Raw genomic sequence first — 11082 nt, forward strand, 5'->3', positions numbered from 1 at the left:
AGTCCACGCAAACCACATGCATGCAATTATTTAATTCTTTGTATTTTAATTAAATGTTTTAATTGCATTAATTAATTATGTTGTGCATATTGACATGTTTAAAATATATTTTTCTACATGGTTGCATTAAAATGTATTTTTAAAAAAGTTATTCGAGTTGCGATCGAGGAACGGAGACCGAGGGCTGAAAAATAGAAAATGTTTTTAATAAATAATTGTTTTTAATTATCTAAAGTATGGGCGATGCTTTTTCTTATTTTTGAAAATATGGGGTTTTTGCAGTGATTTTATACGCCGGGGCGTAAATTTTATGGGTGTTGGTTTTTCAACAAAAATGCAAAGGTTTTGGCAACCCGGCTAATAAATTCACAAACTAATTTAAGCAAATTTATTTTTAAATCTTTTAAATATTTTAATTAAGCATTAATGGGCTTAATTAATCTCTTAATGGGCCAAAGCTTAATTAGTGTTTAATTAACTATATATTATGTAATTAACCTACCCCAAACCCTTTAACTACACGCCCCACTTTCCCCCAACCAATAAAACTCTTCTTTCTTTCAAATTTACACGGCACACACAAGCAAAAGGCATGGGAAAAGTTTTGTTAGTTCAAGGGAAAAGCATCAAAGTTTGCTAGAGTTTTCAAGCGTCGTCCCTCGTCGTCGTTCTTCAATCGTCAACGTTTTTATCGTGCGTTAAATATGCAAAGGCACGCCATATTCTCTCTTTTACTCATCATTCACACCATAGTAATTTTTAAAATTAGTTTGCATGGAAAACAAGGGGTAACTTGTGATATTCACGTTCTTTTCATGTGTTGGTTGTTTTTGGCTTGTTTTTGATTCCATATTCATGTTATTATGTGGTTTTGAGGGCTGCCATGTTAGGAGTACGATCAAGGGGGTTTACTCGAAGCATTAGGGTCATAAAACTCAACCATAACACAGCACACGATCAAGGGAAATAAGCTGAACCACTTTTCTGTCAAGGGGGATGAGGGGCTCGTCTTTTTGAGTTGGGTTGCTTGACTGGTGTTTGGTTGGGACCATGGCTTGGCTAGGGTCAGTGAGGGGCCAGGGGATGAGTCCTAGCCATGCTAGGACTCGAAATCCAGGGGCTGGGAGGAGTCCTTGCCAACAAGTACTCCACCCGAGAATAAGCTGTGAAAGTTGCGCAGGTTGGAAGCAGCTTGTGCAGGCTTGTGGTTCCGCCAGGGGTTTTTGGGCTGGGCTTGCACAGTAGGGTCCTTAGGTGGGTTGGCTAGGTTTTGGTTCGAGGTGGCTCGGGCGTGGCTCGAGTATTTTGGGAGATGGCTCGGGTGGTTCCCTTAGGTGTCATATTTCGAAATTAAAGAACTAAAAATGAATCCAAGGGTCCACGGGGGTGGCTCATGGCTTTGAAGGGTAGAATAAATCATAAAAAAGTTATGTTAAAAATTTGGGATCAAAATAACGAGTTTTGGATTTATTCGGAATTTAATCGTCGCACGAAACACTAATTAACTTATTAATTGAAACGCCTAGTTTTAAGGTTTATAAAATTATGAAAAATTAGGTTTAAGCTTAAATAATTATTATAAGTCTAAGTTTTTAATTTGAGAAATTTATATTAAGATTTGGTTTAATTCGGGATTAAAACGTGTTAATACGTCTTATTTAAAAATTAAATCAAAAGTCCTCGATTTAAGCTAAGTAAAAATGTGAGAAAATTCATGTAGGCTTAAATAATTATTTGGACATTTTAGAGTCAATGAATTCAAGGAAAAGTCAAAAACGAGAAATTATACGTACAGGGGTAAAACAGTCATTTTACACCTAGAAATTAGTAAACGTCATGGCAGTGCCCTAAATGCTGTTTTTATGATATTATGATTATTTTTAAATGTTTATGATGTATACATGATTAAATTATGATTTTTAAAATGTATATTTGATTTTTATGATTTATGGAAGACATTTAAAAGACATGTTGCATGCTTGGTTTCGAAAACAAAATGTTATGTTATGCATGATTTTTATAAAGTGATGTGAATGAAAAATGTTGAAGGAAGTGAAGTGATTGTGACTAATTCGTTGATAATGGCGACGTCGTGAGGGTTATGGTCCCAGTGGGAGCCCGACGATCGTGTTTCCATTATTGCGAATATGAGGTTATGAGGTTTGAGGAAGAATGGGAATATCGTGAGGGGAGAAGGCCCCAAAGGGAGTCCATTTATGGGAGAAGGCCCCAGAGGGAGCCCCGACGATCGTATTTCTATTCGATCATGTTAGGCCAAGGCTCAGTTGACCGGTGAGAGTGTCGCTGATGTCCCCGCCGCCCAGTACTGTGGTTTTATGTAGATGGATCCATCGTCATGTCATGTCATGTCAGAAAAGTCACAATTAACGATCTGAATTCAACAAAGGAAAAAAAAAGAAATGTTCATGATTATGTTTAAGGTTTTATGTCATGTCATGTTGAGGAAAAGGAAATTCATGTTTGCATGTCATGAAAATGTTTATGTTTAAAAGTTTTATGCATCATGAAAATGTTTACGAAAATATTTGAAGTTTATGAATCTTCATGAAAACGATATTTTAAGTACAAGTATTTTTCACCGTTATATGTTAACTGTATTATGTATTACTCGTTATCAAGAATATGACGTGTTGAGTCTTTAGACTCACTAGGTGTGATTGATGCAGGTGATACTGATTATGAATATGATAATGGAGGTCTTGATGGATGACTTTGCTGGACTGAAGGTGCACATAACCCGAGGACCGACGCTAGTTTTCCGCACTAGTTATGATTTCAAGATATGTTAAAAATATTTTTACGACGTTTTATTTGTGAGTGGTTTTTGAGAGGTTATAGTATGAGCTATACTTTTCAAATGTTAGTTGGTTGATTTATTTAAAATGATATCAAAAATATTTTATGCTTGTGTAAGCAATTCGGCCGATGCTATGTGAGGTTTTTTTTTAAAAAAAAAAAATTTTCTAGAACTTTTAAAGCAATAAAAAGGACATGACGTTTGAAGTTTGATCAGACTGTTCAGAATTTAATTTTGATAGCCAGAACAGTGTGTCAATCAGAATACCAGGTATGTAATGCTTTATTTTATAGAATTAGCTGAATTGTTTGTGCCCGATATTTCGAATTTTAAATGACAGGTATTGTCAGATGCACACAGTAGTAGATTAAGTATTATTCTGGTGACAGAAAATGCGTGATAATTCGAACGGACAGTTTTGATGTAAACAAATGAAATCAGCTATATCAGAATTTGTATTGAAATGTCTAAATCGCTGACAGATGAGGACAGGAAGATAGAAACCAGGAGATTGAATATACAGATTATCGATTCCTGAATAGAAATAGGAGTATAATTCTATGGATCTGGTGATAGACTTACCGAAATCGTGCCAAGAATGTACCAGGATGTGGTGATGATTGAACGATTGTTCAAATCTGCATATGTATATTGTACATGATGACGTACAGATATGACTAGACAACTGAGAGGTATGTCAGAAAAGGGATCAGACTGTATCGAATGTCAGAGTTGATTATATCATACCATGATTTTTGGTTGATTTTGTACCTTTGGCAGAGGGTATAACATGATCTTTCGTCTATAATTTATAGATTGACGGATAATCGGAGCGAATTATCTAGATACTGGAGGATATCCAGGAACTGTAGTGCTGGATTTTAGCACTAGTGACCTGATGTCTTGTCACTTGAGAATGATTATACAACGATAGCTATCAGATGAGTATAGAGATAGCATATTTCGAGGCATGGTACAGTGAAAACTATAGGTTTCCTTCGTATGGGAATAATATCTCGGTGATACCTGAGATTGGATCGGATAGGATCAGAGATAGGACAAAGGAAGTAATGCTGATCCAGAAGAAAATGAAGACAGCTCAGAATAGACAGACCAAATATGCCAACGTCGGATGACGACTGTTGATATTTGAGGCGAAAATTGAATATAACTCTGATTAAAATTATCAGATTGATAGGAAATGATAGTATTGATTTATTATGAGCTGTTAATTGGTATATACGGATGTTGTATAGCCAGTATTGTGAGATTAGTTCTGTTAGAGCTATTTCGAGTGGTATTATGAGATTATACTTCTTGAAGCTTTATTCCAGATTGAAATCAGAATCAGTAAAAGAAAGATAATTCAGAATGAAGACTATTCTGCTGTTGAAAGTCCAATAGAATTGGCTAGAATATCGAAGAAGCTAACTGAGAGACATAATCTAATATGAGACAGCAAATTTAAAAATTATTTCATTAGGGTAAGTTTGCTCTTGGCCTCTGTGTATCTCCTTCTTGTATCTGATTTGATATCCAATTTGACTGCCTGTGATTTCGGGGACGAAATCATATCTAAGGGAGGGAGAAATGTAATGCCCGAGATTTAATTGTTGTAATCAGATGTTGATTAATTGACAAGATTGTGATGAATGAAGGTTTTAGGAGTTCAAGTGACGAAGCCGGGTGTTGGTTTATTTTAAGCCAAAATGTTGAACCGAACATCTCAAGATGTTGGGCCGAACATCTCACGCCCGAGCGGTAGAAAAAAACCGCCCGAGCGCCAATTTTACTTCTTGGACAGAATGTTTGGCGCCCGAGCGGTAGAATATTACCGCCCGAGTGCCAGGAGATGTTCAGCCGAGTATCTCGACAGAAACTATCGCGCCCGAGCGGTAAGTTTTAACCGCTCGAGCGCCGAACAAGCGCCCGGGCGGAAATTCATGACCGCCCGAGAGCGAGACATGCAGAAGGAAAAGGTGCCACTTACCCCTTACATGTGCAACGTGTATATATATATATACATATAATCGTACAATTCCTTAGAAACAAAAGGAAGAAAAGCAGAAGGAATAGTTGGGAAGCCAACTTAAGACTCTTCGACGTTTATTTTGTGATTTGCGAGAAATCCGCTCGTACGATTTTGAATCCGACTTCAGTACTGAGTTTCTATCAACGCAGACTACAACCCGACGTAAGTTTTGTTACGTTTAGATATCGTTTGAAATTATGATAGTGTCAGAATTGAATAGGAATCATGTATGATGTTTCTAAGACAGTAGACATCGTATATTTGAAGTCAGAATGAAGAACATACTGTTTATGTAATTGTTATGATTTTCAGAGTCGATTTGATTAAGAATCGATATCAGATTTGTATTATCGTTGAGATTATGATTCGTATCGATATTAATTATGAGTTCTGGTACTATATCTGTGATGTTGGGACTGACGGGGTTATCGAGATTGTATTATTAGGCCGTCGAAACATCCGTAAATTGATAGTGATCAGATTCGGTATTTGTTGAGATTATAGTGCGGTACCACATGTCGATTGACATTGATCAGATTATGTTTTGATTTGAGTATTGATCAGAACAGGTTTTGAACTGAGTTATATACTGATATTGTATTTATTCGATTGTCATTATCAGATTGGGTATGGACACAGTTGAAGTCGGAAATTCGTCTTCGTCAGACCGAGAATATAAAGGTATAAGTCAATGTGGTATTGGGACATCGACTCAAGTAGGATGTACTTGAGTTTTCCTAAATCACATACTTATTATTATGTTTTATGATTGTGATTATTGATTTGATTAAATGCTTGTTCTATGGAGTTATAGAAGCACGCATTAGATGAGTAATCTTGTGACAGAAGTACCTGATAGTGGCGGGATAGCCACGGGCACATTGCACTGTCGAGGCCCGAAAACTCCTTGCTTGAAAATTTGCGGAAAAATTTAAAATTTTCTTTTAAAAATAAATGGAGTGCCTCATTCATAAAATCAACTGATAACTCAAGTTCAATGTTTAAAATATAGCAGCGGAAGAAAATAAAGTTTGCCGAAAATAACAATTTAAAAATATTCAACAGCTGATAAAATGTTTGAGCATAAAAAAATGGCAAGTGCTGAAACTGAGGTTCTCGGGTGCCACTACTGCCGACCCAAGCTGGCTCACTGGTCCCCGCCCTCGGCCCTGGCCTCATCAGTACCTACAACAATCAAGTCTAGTGAGCCTAAAGACTCAGCATGCAAATATCGTAGGTAACGAGTAAATACTGAAGTAAAATGTGCATGGGATAAAATATCATGTCATGAGGCATACTGAAAATAACTTGTACTGAGCAATTATAATACGTGCATAACTGAATTGAAATCATAGTAAAAATGTTTGCTCTTTGGAGCCCTGTACTGAAATAACTGATAAAAATTTTCTGTTGAGATTATGGTCTACGCCTGTGGCCCCTGCACTGAACTGAACTGATCGGTAACTGGCTACCGGGGAGTATCAAACTGAACTGAGCTGACCGATCACTGGCGACCGGGTGGTACCAAACTGAACTGATCGGTCACTGGCGACCGTATAAAATAATGCTCCCATAATAGTGAATTGACCACAAGCAATATCGCATAAATCTCAAAAATAAGTATTTTCTATTTTCATGCACGTAATATAATTAAATGGCATAATGAAAAATCCTGTAATTTTACCAACTGGATTGGATTGGATCGTCCCCAGGCTCGCTGCAACCTAACTGTCATGAAAAATATGCAATAGCTTAAACTTGACCAACCATGCAATTTACGTTTGAAAATGCGACAATTACGTCTACCGACTTCGTATTTAATCATGACTCCGAACCAACCCAAACCAACACTGAACCGACGTATAGTCATGATTAAAATACGCTTAAAATTATGAACTAATGCTCCTAAAATGATGAGGGTCGAAATCTAGGTGAAATGGAGGTCAAAACAAGAAACGCTCTTTCGAGAGTCAATTTGGCACATCGCACCGTAAATTCTCGTACGACCTCAAAAATGATCCGAATCACAAACGGTCAAAGACACGACCTTCTAACTCGATGAGGCACTGTCCAGTCCAAGGCCATAGGCTAAAAGCCAACCAAGAACTCAAACGAGCCTCCAAACCGACACAGCAACTTGCTGTAAATTTCCAGCAGCTGCAACCTTGCTTGCATCGCGTCGTTTGCGAGACTTTTGGCCATTGGGGCTTGAACCACCGACCAAAGCCTCTCCACAACGTCCCAAGGAATGATTTGAACCATGGCTAAGGGCCCTAGGCCAGCCACAATTCGCCTCATTCTAGCAACCACCCGAAAGTTCTTACCGAGGGCCCTCATGCGTGCGTGTGTAGTGTTTTGTTTTGATTGCTGTCTCGTGTCGTTCCAGTGGCCATTTGATTGACCATGGCACGATCTAGACATCTAGGGGCATGGTATGAACCATGGATAAGGGCCATAGGCCAACCAAGATCCACACCAAACCAACCAACTCGAAGTACATGTGCTGTCAAAACCGAAGGGGCCGAGAGGGGAGGGGGCTGTTCTTGATGTTTTATGTAAAAACCGATGAGCCATGGACCAAGCCACCAAAAAGGCGACTTAGTCACGTCTTAGACATGCTAGGGGAGTGATCCAACCAGGGCTATAGGCCCCTAGGGCAGCCATGATCAGATCCTTACCCTTGGACAACAAAACTGAATTTTCGAACACAACTCTGCACCTATGGGGAGCTTGCTGTGATTTCGGTTTTTCCAGCAATCATGGGGACTGAATGAATGGACCAACATGGTCCTAATGCAACCTATTACATTTCTAGGAGCCGCCTTGGGAGCCTGGAGTCGAGCCATCCACGTTTCAGAACCCTTGAAGCTTGTCATGGAAACCGAAAATCTGCATGTTATATTTTTCTGAAATTTCTTGGTGTGTTTCGGTTTATGGCCAACGAAATCATGATCATGTAATGAAAATAATTGATAATAGGACTTGATTGAGGTTTGAAAGAATCTAGACATGCCTTGGTTTTCGTTTGAAATAAAAACGAAAAGAATACGACGACTCGGCGCGGAGGAGGTGGAGCGCTTCTCTTGTTTCCTTGCTCTCGATTTCTCTCTCTAGTTCTAGGCTGTGAGGGTCACGATTTTCTACTCTGAAATGGCTCTGATTTTCGAGATTAGGGAGATGAGGAAATGGTTAGGGGAGTGAGGGAGATGGGTGCCAAAATATAAGGGACAAATCAAGACCAAGTCTCCCTCATTTTGAAATTTGAATTTGCTTGTTATCAAATGATTTTTGGAGGGATACAAGTGTGGAGTGTGGCCGATTTTTGCATGTCCAACAAGGCTAGGATAAGATTGATCACTAATTAAATGGTGCTAGAAAAAAATGAAGAGATTATCCTACTAATTAAATACAAAGAAAGGGTCAAAGGTGAGTTGGCATATCCTTGCTCAATCTACTAAGGGTGGCCGAAAATTCATCTAATAAATGGAAGGAAAATTTTTTCTAGCTAGTAAATTTATAACCCTTAAAAGCCTCACTAATCCTTTAATTAATTTAGTGAATTAATCCCTAAATTAAGTAATTAAATGAGCTTATTTCTTAATCACCTCAAGTAACTTAAATTAAATCCTCAAAACATCCTTTTTAACTTAAATGAACTTACTCGCTAGCTAAATTAACTTCTGGAAATATTTCTTGAATCTTAAATTCTATCTCAAAGCTCCAACTCCAGTCCGGCCTCACTGAAATAACTGAAAAATCAAACTACTGCATGAAATAATAAAATAATTAACTTCAAAGAAAAGTATTAAAATAATCATGCAATGAAGTCAATTAAATTTAAAATACTAGAATTATGCATGGCTTATACGTAGACTTATTTACGGGTTCTACAACGATGTCACAAGATAGTGTATTGGTGATAGGACCACAGTACATGACGGTTAGGTCAGGACACTGGATGTTTGGTTATATCGACGTGGATAGAACTTGAGTCTTTTCTATTACTGTTGGTCGATATAAGAATACCACATCTGGAAACCGAGATCCCTAGGCTAGGATTGAGTCCAGTCTAAAATGTGGAGTCATGAGTTTAATTGACATATTATATTGAGTTATGTTCCTGAATATGGTACATGTCGATTTATGTTTCCTGATGATGGTACATGTTTAGAATAGGATTTATTCTTGATATGGATTTATATTCTGACTTGAATACATGTTAGACATATCTGTTATATGCTGTTACATTGTTTTTATGATTGCATGTATACATGATTTATACTGAGAATGTAATTCTCACCGGAATTATCCAGCTGTTGTCTTGTTTGTATGTGTGCATGGCAACAGGTGGGATAGGATCAGGGTCAAGAAGAGAACGAGGCTGGACTAGATAGCGTGGAGATACGGGCTTCGAAGCAACTTAGGATTCAGCACTGAGATATAGTTGAACCTAGTTGAATTCTTGTAGATAATACAAGATTTGTATGTTTATGTTTAATATGTAATTTGAATTGAATTACATTACGTTTTCGCTTTGTATTTAAAAAAAAAAAAATTTAGACCCTGTTTATTATAATTGTTTGAATTATTCCTAAAGACGATTAAGGAATGAATTAGCGTCCGGGTCCCCACACTAATGATTCAACCTCCACTATATATTGTTCAACATCATTCGACTCACCAACTAATTGAATACCATCATCATCAAATCTAGCCTCAACTTCAGATTTAAGTTCAGCAACAACATCAGATTCAGGCTCAACAGATGATTCTAGTATGGCCACCTTATCACGTGGACATTGATTAATATCATACCCAACGGCTAAACACCAACAACATATAATATCACAAGTACTAGAATTTGAGTTTTTAAATGTACATTAATATTCATATTTGATAGCTTCACATCTCAACCCCTTCTTTGGCCTAACACTGATTTTCTCTCCCTCACATCCCCTATCATCATCACGTTGCAAATACATTGATCTATTCCCTCCAAATCTTCTACGTCGCCTATCCTCATCATATTGCCTATCATGTATTTCCTCTTCTTCGCACCTCCTATATTTTTTTCGTAGAGGCTTAAACTCCTTCTCCCATATTCTATCCAACCCTCCTAACATGGTTTGAAATTGACTTTCGTCAATCATTATACCTACAAGAAAAAGGTTAGTATAAAACAATAAAAGATAAAGTTTCCTCACCACGAATCCTCAACCGGTCACTCCAATGAAAATTCACTCGACTCCTCTTTTTTTTTACTCACTACAAAATACTCACCGGTCACTCCAAAGAAATAACGCTCGCACTCAAGTGTTTTTCACTCGAATTTGATAGTTCTCTCTAAGATGTGCTCAAGCTTTGTACTTGTATATCAAACTAACAAGATTCAACTCGTGAACACTTGCAACTATCTCACTTGGACTGCACAAAACCAAGAACGCTAGAATAACGCAGATCTGATAACAGAACAAAGGATAACACGGATTTGAAAACAGAAACGAAAGTATAACACATATATGAAAACAGAACTAAATTTTAGAAAGATCTGAAAATAGAATCGAAAGGATAACACAGATCTGATAACAGAACGAATTTTTATTTTTTTTATTTTTTAGAAAGATCTGAAAATAGCAACGAAAGGATAACAGATCTGAGAACAAAACGAAATTTTAAACAGATCTGAAAATAGCAACAACAACGATAACTTACTTGAATCAAACAGAACCAGAAGCTCTAATACCAAATGATACGAATCCTTGTACGAATCAAAAGCAAACACGATTATTGAAATCGAGCCCTCAATTCAATAACGAACAAGAATCGATTATGTTGTCCCGATCTTTTGAAACAAGTAACGATTTGTGATATTCACCTCTAAGCGATTATAACTCAGCAACAAATATCAATGATAAAAACAATCGAATTTCAAACGAACCTTCAAAGAACTTGTTTTGACAATCCGTGCGAAAAACAATCGACAAACGCCACAAAGATACAATCTTTGATAAGTTTGATTTGTGTTGAAGATCAAAGCAAAATGCCTTGCAAATTTGAGAGAAACTTCTCAAGAATTTTATATCAATCTCAATTATGAATTGTTCATAGTGTTTACAATCATTAAATAGACAAAACAAAGCAAGAAAAACAACATAAATCGTGTAAAAGTAGTAAACTAAGGTTGGCTAGCAAAGTTGACACGGCAATGCGCGCGGTAGCGCGTGATCTCGCG

The sequence above is a fragment of the Primulina tabacum genome, chromosome 2 (genome assembly GCF_025594145.1).
Source record: "Primulina tabacum isolate GXHZ01 chromosome 2, ASM2559414v2, whole genome shotgun sequence".
Taxonomy (NCBI): domain Eukaryota; kingdom Viridiplantae; phylum Streptophyta; class Magnoliopsida; order Lamiales; family Gesneriaceae; genus Primulina; species Primulina tabacum.